The following is an 18,991-nucleotide window of genomic DNA, read 5'->3' on the forward strand; positions in this document are numbered from 1 at the left end:
TGTGTATCTAAGTGTAGCATCCCTTTTAAAAAAAATCCATGTAAAAATTAATAAAGGTAAAATAAGACCTTGGTCATAGGACACGTATTCCAAGTTGAATGTTGGGCAAAACATCGAAGTGGGGGTGTTCATTTGGTTTATTAATTACTATGGAAATTGGTAAAGGCCAGGGCAAAGGCTTTGGAAAGGAAAAGAGTCATTATTTGGCATTTTATTTATGAAAATGATGGAAATTAGGAGAAAAGGAAGGTGAAGCATCACAGGTTGCATGTGAGGAGGAAAATGAAGGAAAAGTAATGGAAAATGAAGAAAATAATGGCCTCATTAATAAAAAGGCTTATGAGGATTAGTTCATGGATTTTGATAGTTTAGTTTTGTAGTTCTCATTTCTCTTTATTTCTCTCTGTCACTCTTAGACACTTATAATTTTCTTGGAGCAATCTTGGAGGAGTGTGGCATACATGGAATTCAAAACAAAAAGTAAAAGGAAAATTAGGAATGTGCAAGACATTGGGGTTAGGAGCTACAAAACATTTTTCTTACAGGTACTGAGTTGCATATGTGATTTCCTTTCTAGTTTTGGCATGCATGTGGTTATATGGTTATGATCTGTCATTTGCAAGGATACTTTCCTTAATTGACAGTGGTTTTGCCTAACCTTGCCATTTCCTTGATAGCCATGCTATTATGGGTTGTACTTTTGTTTCCTGGTTGGTTCGCATGTTCCTTCAGTTGTGGGTTGAGTTATTAGTTTGTGGAAGCCTTGGTTGGAGAAATGCTTTGGAAGCCCTGTAACAACTTGGGTTGAGTTACTAGTCTTGGAAACTTTAGTTAAATAAATTCTTTGGAAACCCGAAAACAACTGTGGGTTGAGTTGCTAGTGCTAGAAGCCCTAGTTGGAACAAATGCTTCAGAGCCCTAGAAAACTTGGCTAGAGACCAATCTGTTGATGGTTAATGATGTCTGACTATGAGGTGGAATCACTAGTTGAGGGTTGAGGTGGTTTGGCCTCTGGAAACCCTGGTTTGGTTTTGATTGATTTTTTTTATGAGGTCCCACATTCATGCTTGGAATATGTCATGGGGTTGATTGGCTGAAAGAAAGATTTGGTTCAACCTACATTATGGTTGGGTGGTTCGTGGAAATCCCATACCTGGTTGACTTATTCAATTATTAATAAGACCTCTTCCTCCTTGGTATTTTATGGGTAAATATAATTGTTTATATTTGGATTATACAGTTGTTATATCCTTGACATTTCTGTTGCTTATATTCTAGTTATGAGTGAGGTTTATGATAATGAAAATGTATGACTCTCATCATGTTTTGGTTAATCATTGAATGCATAATGGATATATGGTTTAATAGATGGTAATGTAGTTATTGTGATGAGGAAAAAATGCTTCTTAGTGATTCTCAGATAAGTATGAGACCACTATGCTCAATTCTGTTGTTTAAACCCGTAGAATGCATATTTGTGACATGTTTGAAAAAATGCTTATCATGGCTAGTAGGGGTCCAGTCAAGTCATTTTTCATGTATTTGCATTTGTATCATTGTCTTGATGTTAATTTTGATTTTTGGAATTTTCATGGAGTTCTAGGAAGTAGCCTAAGTCTTGGCCCTGAAAAAGTGGCACAAAATTTAGATTCATAGGCGGAGAACTCCCTAGAAAAGTCCCCAGTCGCAAGAATGCGTTGTTGTGAGAGTGACTGGAGGTTCTCAGTAACATGCATGCCCATGGCCAAGGAACAATTGAGGCTTTAATGCAACAAATTGTAATTTTATCTCAGCGTTTGGTCACCTGTATGGGTTGGATGGCTCCTGGGGGTTTTGTTTAATGTGTAGAAGGTTAGGTTGGTTTTGTTCTATTGGTTCAACTTCCTGAACTGATACATAGGGAGGTGAATGATATCATAGCAAGCATTTTTCATATGCTTACCCGTTTGGCAGGTTACTTGGGTAGATGTGGGAGGAGGATGTTACAAAATGGTATTAGAGCATGGTTTCGTTCTCCTTGGGTGATTCCTAGTGTCATTTTTTGAATATAGGTCCTTGTGTTTGTGGTCTATGTCCTTGTTGTGTATGCATGTCATTCATCATGATTGCAGTAGCATTGCCATATGAAAGTTGATGGTGCCATTGTTGAATGTATTTGTTGTGAGTGTATGTCGATCATGCATTGGTTATGTGTGTTAGTATCTATATGTTGTTATGCATACATTAACTGGATGATGGTCGTTGTGGATGAATTCATGGTATGTGGTCAAAATAGTCGAGCATTAATAAGTTGATAACGTCTGAAAAGATGCTTATATGTTGGTAGGATTATGTTTATATACGTATTGTGCTAATTTGGTCGGTCTCGCAGATGAGACATCCTCCTTGAACTATACTAAGGTACATTAGTTTGTTTAATATTTGGTTTAGCTGGGATGATATACATTGTAGGAAGGAGAGATCAAAGGTAACTAGAATGGTGCTAGACTACAAAGATTCTCCCTATGAATTAGATGAGTGGCGTGGTGTTGGGCACTCTTCTGACTTAGCAGACACATTGAGGAGTTTGAAGGAAGAAATAAAGAGTAGCAAAGTAGAGAATGATAGAATCATGCAGGCACAGGAGAGACAAGTAGAAGTCAATGCAGTAATTCTTTAGATTTTGTCAAAATTGGAAAGACAAATACCACATCGGATCAACTATGGATAGGACGATAGGACTAATGAGGCCTACAGTAGTAGACCCCACAGTGGGCACAAGTCATACAAAGATGACACGATCAGGGATGGTAGGTTCTTCGATACTCTGGAATAGAGGGGTGATGGACACATGTACCATTGTAGTTATCATTCTGACAAGTATCATGGTCATCATCATTATCATCCTTATAGGAGTTAGAGGGAATATTTTCCAGATGAGTTCAAGAAATAAAATCCACCTATATCCAATGGGGAAATGAAGAAAACACAAGATGCAGAAGCATGGTTGCTTGGAATGAATAAGTTATTGAGATTGCATAATTACTCAAAGAACATTAAGGAAATAATATCTATATTCACTCTTAAAAGTAAACAAGATATCTCATGGGATGATGTAAATAACGTCAGAGATATTTATGAGGAGGATTTGAATTGGATTTAATTCGAGAGACTGTTTACGAATAAGTATCTGTGAGAGAGGTAATATGATGATAGGGAAAAAGAGTTTTATGAGCTAAAGATGCGCTCTATGACCAATGAGGTGTACACTAGCATATTTCTGAAGTTGTTGAGATATGTGCCTTACCTCAAGGAAGAGAAGGCCAAGATTCAGAGATTCATCAGTGGGTTTCCAATAGCATTTAAAGACAGGATTGAATTTGATGAGCCTAGATCATTGGAGGAGGCCATCCGAAAGCTAAATCATTGCTAAGAGCAATCAAAGTGTAGATCTAAGACTAGAACATATTAGAAAGGAAATACAAGAAATAAAGGGAAATGTAATAAGAAGCGAGCAAGGCCTCAAGATACAAGTAAAAAAGATAATGCAACATCGCACAAGAAGTTCAATGCACATGAAAAAGGGTAGGGATTCATTTTATGTAGAAGAATAAGGGTGCAAGTTGGAAGCCTATACAGTGTTGGACTTGTGGCAAAGATCATCACATGAGAGATTATCCACAACATCAAGGTGGTAGACCACAGATCTAGAGTGCTCAAGAAGCACAGAGAGTGGGGGATGTTGGACATATTGTTCCTCAAATATATGAACCATTGGATAATAAGCGGGAAAATCAACATGCATCTTTATCGATATGGATGATAAGATTTTTGATCAAGTTGTTTTTTTTTATCAACCCTGGATCTAATTATAGTTATGTTAATCTTGACCTGGTGGATGAGTGTCATTTGAATAAAGTAGTGCATCCATAATCTTGGTTAGTATAGTTGGCTATAGGTACCAAGAATTGATTTCATCATTGGGTAAGAGCTTATGCATTTGAGTTGAATGGTACGTCTACATCAACACATTTGAAAGCATTGCCATTGGGTTTGTATAAATTTCTTTTGGGTATGTATTGATTGTATCTCCATAGGCCCAAGGTGCAATGTTATGAAAAAAATATTGGGTGCTTGGATGACGATGGAGAACAGAGAGTCTTGCAGGTTAAGAAGAAGGAAACATTAGTTCAAATGGTGAAAGCTAAGCAGGTGAAGCGTAGTCACGGGAAAGAGTGTGTTTTATTTTTGGTAAATATTTCTAGTGACAAAGGTGAGGAAGTTGAGGATGAATTTTTTTTCAGTAGGTACCCGATTTAAAAATACTTTGAGGATGTATTTCCTGTAGAGATTTCAATTTTTTTTCCTCATAGGGAAGTGTATTTTTCTATTAAGTTGATACCACGGGTAGCACCAACATCAGAAACACTGTACAGGATGTTCAATCCAGAGTTGGGAGAGATGAAGTTGCAGTTAAAGGAAATGTTGGACAAGGGATACATTAGGCCAAGTGTATCACCATGAGGTGAAACAGTATTGTTTATGAAGAAGAGGGATGGTACTCTTAGGTTTTGCATTGATTACTGGAAGTTGAACAAGGTGACCATTAAGAAGAGGCATCTATTGCCAAGGATTAATTATTTGTTCATATTAGTTGAAGGGAGTAGCAATGTTCTCGAAGATTGATCTAAGATCAGGATATCATCACACATGAATTAAAGAAGATGCCATCCATAAGATCAATTTTCAAACCAAGTACGAATATTATGAGTTCGTTGTAGTTCCATTTGGTCTGAGAAATGCTCCAACTACTTTTATGTGTTTGATGAATAGTGTGTTACGTCCTTATCTAGAAAAGTTTTTTATTGTACTCATTGATGATATATTGGTATATTCTAAGAATGAATAAGAGCATGTCGAACATTTAGCAACGATGTTGAGATTGCTGAGATAGCATCAATTGTACGCTAATCTTAAAAAATGCAGTTTATTTTAGACAAAGGTACATTACTTGGGGCATGTTGTTTCTAAGGAAGACATAGCAATAAATCCATAGAGGATAAGGGATACCATAGAATGGGAAACTTCTAGGAATGTGGATGAGGTAAGATCATTTATGGGGTTAACATGTTACTACAGGAGGTTAATCATAATCGGATCAGCCCCGTCAGTGGACCCATAAGCAAAATTAAAAAATGATAAATGGTTAGTTAGTTGAACTATTTCATAGTGGGTCAGACCATAGTTATTCAAGTTGACCACATTATGAAAATTCAAATATCCATTTGAAAATTGAAAATTATATGTTTTTTTAAGCATTATTAAACGGAAATTTTGAATACTCATCAATCCATAATAATCCTCAAAATATTTCATAATACATCTTACATTACTAAAATTTAAAACAACATAAAAAATAATTAAATTATAGCTTCATTTTAAATATTATTATTAATTATAAAAAGAATTAATATATAAGCTAAACATATATATATATATATATATATATATATACATGGAATAAGATTATTAACATAATTACATTGGAGGTAAATCTAAACCGTTGATTTTCGTATACTACTATTAGTATGCTACAATATTACATAGATATTAAATTCCAATCATGGAATTAAAATCTTAAAAACCCTATTCCAAAATAGATATTGTTATTCACATAATTAAAATAAATAAAATTTTAATCTAAAAACAAAATAAAATCAATCACCTAAATGTGTAATTTGTTCACCTTAAAGATAAGGAATATAACAAGTTAACCTTAAAGATAGTAAATATAGCTATACCTGGAAATAAGACTTACACTAGTGTATAGGTAGATTTAGTTTGTTGGTTGGTTGGGTTGTTGAGATATTTTCTCAACGAGGAATGTTCTAGTTTGGAATTTTTTGGATCTCATAAGCATTATTTATGTGGCTTGTATTTTGGTCTTGATTAGGAAATATACGAATATTTTTTGTATCGAATTTCTGTGCACTATGTGTTATCCTCAAAAAATTTATTTTATTTCAGATCCTGTATGGGCTTGACTCGCTCAAGGGAGGTCCCAGGAAGATGTGAGGCTCATGATTGTTGATCCTGTGTAAATAAGTATGTCAGGAGAAGAATGATTGATTTTTTGTGAGTGTTCATTTAGTTTTTTATGTAGTTAAATCTGTGTGTGTCCATCGCTTTCCTACAAGAATTGTTTATGTCGGAAGAAATCACACTCATACAGAGGATGCATTGGCTACATGGGCTTGGTAGGACTGTGTACAAATATATGAAGTCGAATGTGCTGATATAGTCCATGTGAGCATTGTGTTGGAGCAGAGCCTATGTGAAGTCGAGCTTACGACCCAACAGGCAGAGTATACGATCAGGAGGGCATTTGAATGTAGGCTAGTCTCAGAGCGAGTCATCCTCCCTTTGAATTGGTATCGAATGAAATGGCACTATTAAAAAAACTTATCTAATATTGATTCCACACTAATCATGAAGCTGGAATCAGATTGTTTTGGTCCTTTTGGGGATATGAACTCATTCAAGAGGAGCCTCTGGAGTAGCCACGGACCAGAGAAGAGCTTTGTGGTCATTCTTAATTACGGGAAAGTGATATTAGATCTGGATCAAACCCTTGATCCTGATAATTCCTATGGTTTTATGCTTATAAGTCTTGCAATGGTGACTTATTGCAAAAACAAGTTTGACGACACTTGCTTCTTGATGTTGATCTATCAAATGCATGCATTCTTTTTATATCAAAATGCATAAGTCAAATGATATTTGAAGCGACGTGTATTTGATTGGTTAATTTTGTGTCGTTGTGCGTTGGTTAAATCCCATTGGGGCCTCTGTAACACCCCCTCCTAGGTTTACCCAAAGTAACCATGCCAACTAGGGTAAACAAGAGAACAGACACTAACATGAGAAGAGACACTTCTATGATCAGATTTGACCTCCTTGGTGACCTTAAGGGAGTGGAATCAATGGACATCCAACATCATCAACATAATCATCATGAGATAAGTCAATCACTCAGACAATCTATCCCTGGATCCTGTTGTTGTTTTGGATCTCTTAGTCCATAGTCTCTCTCATGCTATGGGCAAGGGAGTGATCAAAAACATAAAGTCACTATCACAGGGTTGCCTGCCAGCGACCGTGGACCAAAATTGCCAATTCTGTGCGAGTGACCCTATGATTTAAGCCACTTTTCTAGCCTAAAATCTCGACCTCTGCATAAAAGTTTATACAAACTTCACAATTGATTAAATACATGATAAAAATTCCTATCAATCAAAATCAACCTCAAGAATACGCCTGAGCATCCCCAACGGGGACAAAAATTGTGTCAAACACTTGGCATCAATGAAACCTACAGATCTAGGATACAAGATAGAGCATTAATGAATTAAAAAACTTATGAAACATAACCAGAGGAATCACCTCCTTCACCATTGAACTACTACATTATCAACTAGGACTTGCATGCATCCATTTAACAACTACAAGTAAATAGATGAAATAACCATGCTTATAACCAACATAAAACAATATAAATATCAGATATAAGGGAACGATTAAATCCACATATAAATCAGTGCAAAAGTAAGAGAAATTAGCTTTTATTAATCATAGGAAAATCTGACCAGGTTCGGGACTTCCACGTACCACCCGACTATAGACATGGTTGAACCAAATCTCTCTTTCATCTAGTCACCACCGTGCCATATTCCAAGCATGACTGTGGGATCTTATAGAACAACCAATCCAAGAACAACCAAGGGAATCCAGAGGTTAAACCACCTCCACCCTCACCAAGCCGTGATCACACAAAAACGGTGCTCTGATCACAAATGAATAGAACCTGCAATGCCATCCTTAATCCATCGCTATCCTTGAGGAATTTTTCATCTCCTTGCATCTTAGTGTTTACCACAATCCAATCCTGGATCACTAGGCCCTAAACTGAGACAAGCCTTCCAAGCTTTACCATAATCCAAATCCGTATCATTATGCCTTAAATCCAGACTTCACCCTAAGGCTTTACCACGTATCCGACCAAAATCGGTCAAGGGATTACTAAGCCTTTGGGAATGAACCTTGAGACAACCTCTGCCAAGTATTCTAAAAGCCATCTGGCAAACCAAAGCTCAAAACTAAAATAAAACATCCCAACACCATGAAATCCAGAAAAAGGGAAGGTTAGGCTGAAAGCCACAGTCATAACCTGACAAAACCATGCCATTGACAACAAGAGAACCATGCACCAACATGCAAAGCCATGCATGTCCAAACTAGCTAGGAAATCACACATGCAAAAGGCTACCTGCAAGTATTTGTGTATAAGTTGCTTGATCTTGGTCTTCTTCCTTGATCCTTGCTTTCCTTCCTTTCCCTTTGCTTGCTTTTCCTTCCTTGATCTAATCTAGAGTGCTCCAAGAAAACTCTAAGTGAGCAAGAGTGAGTGAGAGAGAGAGAATAATGAGAGAGCTCCAAAATTGAATTGACCAAGCTTGAGCCAAGATCTTAACACTGACTAGGAATCCTGCCAACGGATCCTCAAAAGCCTTTTTATGAATGAGGCATCTAATTTCTTCATTTTCCATTATTTTCCTTCAATTTCCTCCTCACATGCAACCTGTGACCTTTTACCTTCATTTTCTCCTATTTTCCTTTAGTTTCATAAATAAATGTGCCAAAAATGTCTTTTTTCCTTTTCAATGACTTTTCCTTTGCCTTTGCCAATTTCCTTAGCAAAAAACACACATCTAGTGATTCTGACTACGATATCTTTGCCCAACATTTATGTTGGAATATGTGTACCTTACCCATGGTCTTATTTTGCCTTTATTAACTTTAATTAAATGAACTTTTCACTAGGGCTGTTACAGAACCCCCCCATTTGGTAACACCATCCTCGATGTTAAAGCACACCATGACCTCAACAAGACCGCTAAAAAACAAACATACTACCCATGGAGCTTTATAACTTAGCTCGTTGGGGTATTTACAATGAATGACCTTCTCAGAGAAAAATATCATGACAACATACTACATACTAGAGCTTTATAACACAACTCATTACGAAATTTACAATAAGCACATATGCACATTTCCTAAACCAACAAATAAAAAGATACAATGCCTATATCAATCAACAAGGGAATGTAGAGGATCGAACCTCCACCATGAAAGTATTACCAAGATTCACCTCATTCCTAGGAAGTCCAGAATCCACTGCTAGAGTCAAAGTTTCATATAATGTCTGACGATATAATCCTGCGCCACTTTTCCTCTGAGTGAACAGTTACTAGCTCATTGTTTGAGGGGGCACTCCCAATGTGCATGTGATTCCATCTCGCAATCCTAATGACCAAAAAAAATATATCCATGACCTTCCCTTCTCTATTACACAGTCACTCGGAAAATTTGGTGACCCCCTTCCATGTAGTCACTCAACTTCCATGTTCCTTGAAATCCCTTATCTAGGGTGATCCATCCCTTGGCAAGGCTTCCTTGCATCGGAAGATACAAAATCAAGGCATATCCATGCCTCATCATACCGGTCATAGCATGATCATGGAAATCAATGGACACTATTGGGTACGAGTGTCCCACAATGGCCCTGCTTCTGACGTGCTTTACCAACATACTACTGCATGTTCCAATTTCTTTTGTTGTTGGTGTCAATTCTTGCAGATAATTTCAACCACCCAATTGGGCATGTTCATGAATTCCTGTTCCAAGAACATAATTTCCATTAGATTCAAATAAATCAAAATAACCTCAAATCATACATCATTGGTAGTTCGTCAATAAGGTATACTTGCGATCCTGTTCGTTTACTGTCACAACAAGTAAAACTAACTATTTGATCAAAACATCATGTATAAACATATCACATCTGGTTAGCTTAAGACACAAGCATCATAGATCAACATCATAAATCACATGTAACCGTCATAAACAAGAATCATAGATCACATAAAATCTTCTTCTACCATATTCATCAATCACATGCATAGTAAAACAAAAATAAAATGTTAATACTTATCCTTTCATCAATCCTTAGCTTCTACCTTTGTCTTAATTTCATACGCACTCCAAATCAGTTTCCACACCAGACAAACACCCAATTCCTTCTCCTCAACCATGTGCATGTACACATAGTGTGCTTCACACACATACAACCATGCATGACATACAACACCATGCAATACATGCACCTAGTACCATGTGCCCTCAACACAGCATGTATGAAAAGCATACATTACCACACGTACAATAGTACCATATGTAAAAAGCACCACCTACACAATGTGTGAACAACATCACATGTACACAACACCATTTGCACAATGTGTACATAACACCATATATACACTGCACCACTGTACGTGTACACAATACCACATGTACACAGTACCACATGTACAATATGTACGTAACACCACATGTACACATCGCTACATGCACGACATGTACACAACACCACCTGCACACAACACTCTATGTACATAGCACTACATCTACAACATGCGCGCAACACCACATGTACATAGCACTACATATCCAACATGTACATAGCATCATCTGTACACATCATCGCATATCCAACATGCACAGAGCACCATATGCACAAATCGTCGCATGCATGTCATGCGCACAGTACAATATGTACATAGCACCTCATATCGAACATCTACATGCACATAACATCATGTGCACAACAATAGTACCACACATCTAGAACCACCATGTCTTTGCCAAGCAGCCTTGCTTCCAGTGTCTTACCATGCTTGTCCCAACATGTCGTAGACCACACTGCTTTCATTTTGCTATTGTATTCCTTGGTATAACATGTCCATAACATAGACATAATAAAATGACATAATATCAATTCATAACCATATGATATTGACCTTGTGTATTGTCATGACTACTGTCACCACTTGATTTCTCATAGCCATGAACTTCTTCCTGTCATTCACCTACATAAGCAATCATTCCTCCACAAGGATGATTCCTGATGACCCAGTCAAACAGTGACATAGATACATACATACATAGATACATATATAATCATTAACATAAAAAAATTATCATCTTGTCAGTTAATGACATACATACATACATGTATACACATATAAACATCAAAATAATCATGATCATAAAACAATTACCAGATAACATAAGGTCTAAGTTAAGAGAACTTTCCTATTTGTGCATAGCATTCATAACATGTAGAACCACATTTGCCAACTTGGCCAAGGCATATGACACCTCAGATACATTCACTTTACCTTTTCTGGTTACGTTTCTCATGTATGTGCTACCATCGTCCATTTACCACAATGGACCCGACCAGTCCAACTGACTGTCATAGTCTTACCTTCCGCTATGCTTAAACATGAAACGAGGTTCATCTATGTCTTACATCATCTGTTGGGTACCACACAACTCTCCCTAGGCTCCATTAACTTTACTCTTTCTCAAAAAGTTCCCAAGAATCAAAACATAAAAGGAAACCCAAGAAACAAACAAGAAGAAAACCATGAAAACCAATAGTGATACGACACCAAAACAAAGTGGCATAGCTATGCACCAGACACACACAAAATCACAAATTAAGTGCAACAATCACAAAATATGAAAAAAACTAGACTAATAACAGACAACATGGCTCAATCCCCATGGTTCCCAAGGAAAGCTCAACCCGAGCCTCCTTGAAGATTTCATGGCAACCTCTCTTGCCATGAAACTCCCTACATCATATTTCTATAAAAACTTAAATGTTAGTGCATAATTAAACATAAAAATACACCAGTTACCTTATCTTGTTGTGCAAGCATGCTACCTTGTATCTGATGACATATGTCCCATGTCTCAAGGGCCTCCAATTATCTTGATATATCCACCTCTAACTAGATACTAGCTAACATACCTATCAAGTACATGTTCTTCAATCTAGCACATATCCACACAATTTCAATCAAAATCAAGATTAAGAAGACTTTCTGTATGCAAAACACTCATTTGTTTGGAGTTTGGGTTTTCCAAACATATTCAAAAGAATTCTTGTCTAATTCATTTCTTTTGTCTTTTTACCTTGTTTCAATCAAGGCTTATTAGTATTGTCACATCACCCAACTATTAGTTATGTAAGCACATCAATTGTTACCTTGTCACACTAATAACAAGAATGTTTCCTTGCAGCTTGCTCACACATGTTAGTCTCACATTTTAAAGATCAAACAATGATATCTAACAATTTGAAATTAATCTTTACCAAGACTAACAATCATGTCCTAATCCATAGTGAACTCATAGTCATCAGACACAATGCTACAACTTTCACCTACTATACTCAAGTACATAACAATTGTCTCAACATATATGTGTTAGTACAATCATCTTAAAAAAAGATCATTGGAACACATACTCATATTATGAAATTCATCAAACATTCCATCAACATGCACACATACCATGTTAAATAATCACCTAGATTACAGAATAGACACCAAACACTCAAACACCCAATAGATGACATAATCAAACAGTCAAGCACCAAATATATAACATAAGAAAATTTGTACCTTATTGTATCTCTAGGGATGCTATCTTATTTGCACAATCAAGCTAGTTAGCATGATAGAACGTCTTAACACATTAACTTAAAAATAAATAAGATGATGCTATGCATAACAATCACTAACTAACATGTTCACATCCTAACTCATAAACAATTAGCATTTATGCATAGAAATCACATATGTATGATCAATTTAGACTAGTACTACACCAAATCACAAATATGTCGGCTCGTACCTGAATATCGTAACCATAACCATCAACATAGGCCAATCCAACTTAATTTGATACATATAACATCAAGATCTTAATCTATAACCCTAATAATCAAGTTACTAGCATATAACAAAAAAAAAGTTAACCTATCATGCTCATCAACAACATATAACATAATCATCAAGTTATTGAATATAAAACAACAATATAAATGCATACAACTACAGGTTACTATCATTCTTGACTCTCTGGCACATGTGCATATAGCTACACTAATAAACTAGAATCTATCATGAATGTAATCATAACATCAAAAGTCATTTACATAAACCTAGTGCATATAATATCTCTAACTTACATACCTATATGCCAAACATATAATACCTATATGAATATCTTCTCTTACCCAAGGTCTAATGCTGCAACCTCATTATGATTATCTACATTTCCTTCTCTATCTCAGGAAACACATTATCATCAGAACGTACAATATCAACCTAATGACCTAAATTGCATACCATGACTTAACAAGGAATGTTTGACCTACTATTCATGCATAACTATAACCAAGACCATACATGCATAACTGCTACATATAGACATGTAACACATGAGTACAAAACCATATACACATCCTTCTAGCTAGAGTCTAGTCATCAATGCTTGACCATATCAACTTCACAAACCATGAACTCATGCATGACAATAACCATTACTCCATTGTATGCATTTTCCACATGCAACCATCGACATGCATAAGAAAAGCATAATCAACTATACATGCTCATGAACACATGTAGTTGATCATAAGTGATCAATTCTTGTAACCAAAGTACAAGACTGATACATGTAATCAAACATACAAGAATGCAACCTAACATACAAGGATGTAATCAAGTTGCATATAATCATGTAACCAGTCATATACTCCTAACGATGCATTCCATAAAATAAAAATCGATTTCCTCATGATAACCTTACTACCATCATGACCAATCATTATGTAATGCAACAAGCACATGGAATGAAAGTGTAAGAGATACACATGCAACTGACATTCATGCATGACCAACACATTCACCCAAGAAGAGTGCAACCACGCTCTGATACCAACCTGTAACACCCCCTCCTAGGTCTACCAAAAGTAACGATGCCAACCGAGGTAAACATGAAAAGAGAGGCTACTATGATCAGATTTGACGTCCTATGTGACCTTAAGGAAGTGGAATGAATGGAACATCATACATAGTCATCCAAAATCAACAACAAAACCCTTAGGAGACAAGTCAGTGACTCAGATAACTTGACTTTGGGTCCCGTTGTTTTTCTATATCTCTTAGGCCATAGTCGCTCTCATGCTATGGGCAAGGGAGTGAACAAAAACCTAAAGTCACTCTCATAGGCCTGCCTGTCTGCGACTGTGGACCAAAATTTCTAGTTATGTGCTAGTGAACCTGGGATTTAAGCACTTTTTCTAGCACAGAATCCCGACCTCTACCCAGAAGTTGCTACAAACTTTAGAATTCATTAAAGACATGATAAAAATGTTTATCAATCAAAATCAACCTCAGGATTAGGCCCGAGCATCCCCAAATGGGACTGACATTCTGTGAAACACTTGGCATCAATTCAACCTATGGGTCTAAGATACAAGGCAAAGCATAAATGACTAGAACAACTTATGAAACATAACTAGAAGGATCACCTCCTTCTCCATTGAAATACTACATCATCAATTAGGTCTTGCATACATCCATTTAATAGTTACAAGTAAATACGCGAAATAACCATGACATGAACCAGTCATTTAAGCATGCTTATAACCAACATAAAACTGTATAAATATCATAGATAATACAACCATTAAATCCACATGTATATCAGTGAAAAACTAAGAGAACTTAGCTTTTATTAATCATAGGCAAATCTGACCAAGTTTGGGACTGCCACTTGTCACCCGACCATAGACATGGCTAAAGGAAACCTCTCTTTCATCCAGTCACCCCCGTGCCATATTCCAAGCATGAATACGGGATCTCATACAAAAACCAATCCAAGAACAACCAAGGGAATGTAAAGGTTAAACCACGTCCACCCTCACCAAGCCATGATCACACCAAAATCGGTGCTCCAATCACAACTAAACTGAACTTGGAATGTGTTGTGGCCAGCAACAACCCCCCTTCTTATTTGGTGTTATTATTAATACTAAATAAGTGGGGACCCTTAGTAAATTTTTTTTTTAAATCAATTAGTGCTTGTATTTCCTTTTTAATAAAACTTACCATCATAAACTTAAGAAAATACCCTTGAAAAATCTAAAAATCTAAGTTCTATGATAAAGTAAGACAAAATATTTCCTTGGAAAAAATCGCATCACAAAAAGATCAAGGATACCTCCTTGCAATCCGAATTCTAAGACTGTGAGATTGCGATGCGGGACTACAAACATATATTGCATCGCATGCATCAAAGATCGCTTACATTGAAAAACTTTAAACTGCTGATATGCGATGGCGCATATTGCAAATCACATTTCGTAGAAAACAGATTAATGGAAATTGTCATATGTCATGATCCTGCGATATTGCGATATTGTGATATTGCGATATTCCTATAATGCGATAATGCGATAATGCGATATAGTGAGCTAGATCCTTGCAATGTTGCAATTCTGCGATGTTGCGATCTGCGATATTGCGAAGCAAATCACAAAATTGCTTCATCGTAGATCCTTCGGGCTCGTTCTTCGAAAAGAAGTATTTTCCATAAACCAACACATGGTTATGTGCCTTAATGCTAATTAATGAGTTAGTTGCCAATTATTAATGGAATATGGTTTCGTGCTTATCGAAAAGTCATTTCACGTAAGGTGGTATATTTTTTACGTCTGCAGAATTTAAGACTTTCTCGTCACCTTCTCCATATCATTATTCTCACTTCACTTGTAATTTGCAGGAGCAAAGATTAGAGAAATATACAAAGTAGTATGCAGGATATCATGGGAAGGAAAGGCAAAGCCCCGAGCTCTGAAGAGAAGGAAATGGCACCCTTGTATACAGACACCGCCTGTAACGGAGACGGTGGTATTGCTAGCTGGGAAGGCATGTATAATCTACTTGAGGAAGAGAATACGAGAGCAATGGAGGTTGAGGCTACTGCAAGCTCACATAGTGCTTCTGAGGCATCCATTACAGAGCTAGCTTGTTCGTTCTTACACAGGATAGCGGTGAGGCCCATAATTCTTCCCTACGCGGACATGGTTAAATGGATACTAGATAGCACGGATATCAAAGATAGACAGTTTAAGACTCAAGGTCAAGACCTTATGAATTCGTTATTTTCACAAAAATTTGAGCTTTATATCCGTTAAAATGCGCAAAGGGTAAAAAGTGCACCAAGGAAGCTCGGATCAAGAAACGGAGGCAGTTTCTGATGCGCAATTAGCTGGGAAAAACTTCTTGAAAAGGAAAACTTATGAGTGCTTCGTCACCTGTAAGCCCGGAAATTGGTAAAAAAAAAGAACGTTACAGGTAAAGAAGTAAAAATTAAATCCTAAAACTAGTGATATTTGTCAGAAATATCTTCAAAATAGTATGTATATATGTACAACAACTACGAACAGACTGGAGACAAAAAGTTCAAGAGAAGGCAGAATCAATCCAAAGGTTAACCAAGTTCAATTGGGATTGTTACTGGATGTACTTGGTAAAGCCACACAGCCAGTGGATGACTCTCAAGTGTATTATCAATTCTGCCAAAAAGATGGCGCCAGCTCTTGCCGATTCTATTTTCACAGCACAGCTAAAATCGAAATTCGGCCAGCCAACTCTTCTCAAATAGATGCTGAACGCGTGCAATTTCAAGGAGCAGATACAGAAATAGTTAGTAATTTTAGTTTTAGATTCAGTTTCAGTTTTAAATTTTGTTTTATTTTTTCCCAAAATGAGGACGATCATTTAAACCACATCCTACATTATTGTAATAACTTATTTTTAGATTTAGTTAGTAGTATTTAAACCCTTCTCATGCATTTAGAGAAGGGTCCTGAAATTTGTCAAAATCTTATCCCCAGAACATGCACTTTTGTACCGTCTGAGGAGGTTTTGATGAATGAATGGAACATGATTTATTGACATCTATATTTAATATCTGCTTCTGATTTTGCACTTCTGTACTCTTAGTGGATGTTGGACTACGAAGAGATAAATCATTATCACTTGAAGCTCATGAGTAGGACTAGTTATAAATGGTACTTCTATCTCTTAACTATTTCTGCCTTTGTGTTAAAAGCGATATTCAAGTTCAACTGTTTATATATTGATGCGTGAATGATTGAGTTATCATTTGGAACTTTTGTACGGTGATAACTATTTATTTATGCTTAATGTATGAGTAGCCTATTATGCTATATGTTTTTCACAACTTTTTCATCTAACTTTTTATACGAAGTGGTTTATGTGTATTGAATTTTTTTCTCATGACAGTTGAAAGATCTTTATTACCAATTGTTATATGAAATCATTTTAAATCACATAACAGAAGGATTACACCCTGGGTTAGTGTAGACTTAGATATTTCTGCTTATTAGAATACAATTTACATGTTATTAGATTAGAGTTAGAATTAGAGCATTTCATTTAGGAACTTTTAGAAGGGAAATATCAATTCTTCACACACACACACATAAATTGGGATAATGGTCCCATATCCCCAGTCAGACCCACTATACCAAACCGAAAAGGAGCAGCTAACCAAGGTCCGGACCGGGTGGGTATCCCTCTTGTTGTAGACTTGATTTTCGGGGCTTCAACATATTTGGTGCTAGAGGGAGGGCCTGAACTATGAATGGCAAGTAAATCCAAATCCAAATACCATTCTAAGAGTAAATCACCCTCACCATCTCCCCCGGCTTCTCCATCACATTTAGAATCTTTAAATCCAGAGCCAGAAGTCGCAGGAGCAACAACCGCTGCTACAAAACCTGACATTTCAGAACAATCTACTATTGAACCTCCTGAAGTTGAATCCTTGATTCACAAACTTCAGCAATTTTCTATATCTCCTAGAAAATCTGATAAATCTCAAGGCAGCGTGACTTCGCAATATAATCCTGCTCATCCACTTACCAAATTAAAGAGTGAAAAATTTGGTGTTCAGCCAACCGAGTTACCTCTACCTACAAGGAAGAGAGCAAGGAAGTCTCCTAAAGGGTCCGATAGTGAGACCCTTTCATCATCATCATCCATCTCAACTTCTTCACCTCGGAGTCAACCATCCACTCCTCCACTTCAGATCGTTGTCCATCAATCCACCGGTACTCCCACATCTCCTTCTCAATCATCTAGAGTCGTAATATCCTCATCTTCTCAACCGTAGGGATCATCTTCTGCACTTTCCTCTATTAGTAGTTTAGCAATGTCCCAATCTCCATGGAAAAACCCAGGGGCAGTCTTAATGCCTGCACCCTTGAGTTAGTTACCGGCCCATCCTGAAGAATGGCTGCCTAAGTTTAATCCTGAGGCAGTCATGCTAGATGAATAACGTATAAATAACTTTATGCTATCCACAAATCTCAATGGAGTTACCAACGAAGATGTTGTTGTTCTACTTTTTCCTTATACTCTGCAAGGAACAGTTGGATCATGGTATTTTTCATTACTGTCTGGATCTATTACTAGTTGGGAGATTTTCCAAGAACAATTCCTGACTAAGTTTGGTGATGATAAGTCTATGGCAACATTGATCAACGACCTGTCTAACCTTAAGGCCAAGTCAAAAGAACCTATCAAAGATTTTAATTTACGATTCAAAAAAATCTTAAACAAAATTCCTACTGCTTCCCAGCCTAGCGAAGAAGTGCGAAGTGAATGGTATATCACTGCTTTACCATCAAACATAGAAATATTTGTTGATAGGGCTAACAAAACAACGTTAATTGAAAATATGAAAGAAGCGATAGCAGTAGAGAAATGTATTATGGCCTTAGAAAAGAAAAACACTATATAAGAACAAAAATCGAAGAAGGTTACTTTCAAGGAAGATCCCAAGAAAAAACAATCGAAAGATCCATTCGATTTAGAGGGATTGTAAAAAGTTTTGAAGACCATGTCTAACGAGATGGTTGACATTAAGAAAAAAGTGGTAGAAACTTCTTCTAAAAATCCATATAGACCTTTTAAAAGAAACCCTTCGACTGATT

The sequence above is a fragment of the Pinus tabuliformis genome, chromosome 1_2 (assembly GCF_031772625.1).
Source record: "Pinus tabuliformis cultivar Carrire ecotype Pingquan chromosome 1_2, CPIR1, whole genome shotgun sequence".
Lineage (NCBI taxonomy): Eukaryota > Viridiplantae > Streptophyta > Pinopsida > Pinales > Pinaceae > Pinus > Pinus tabuliformis.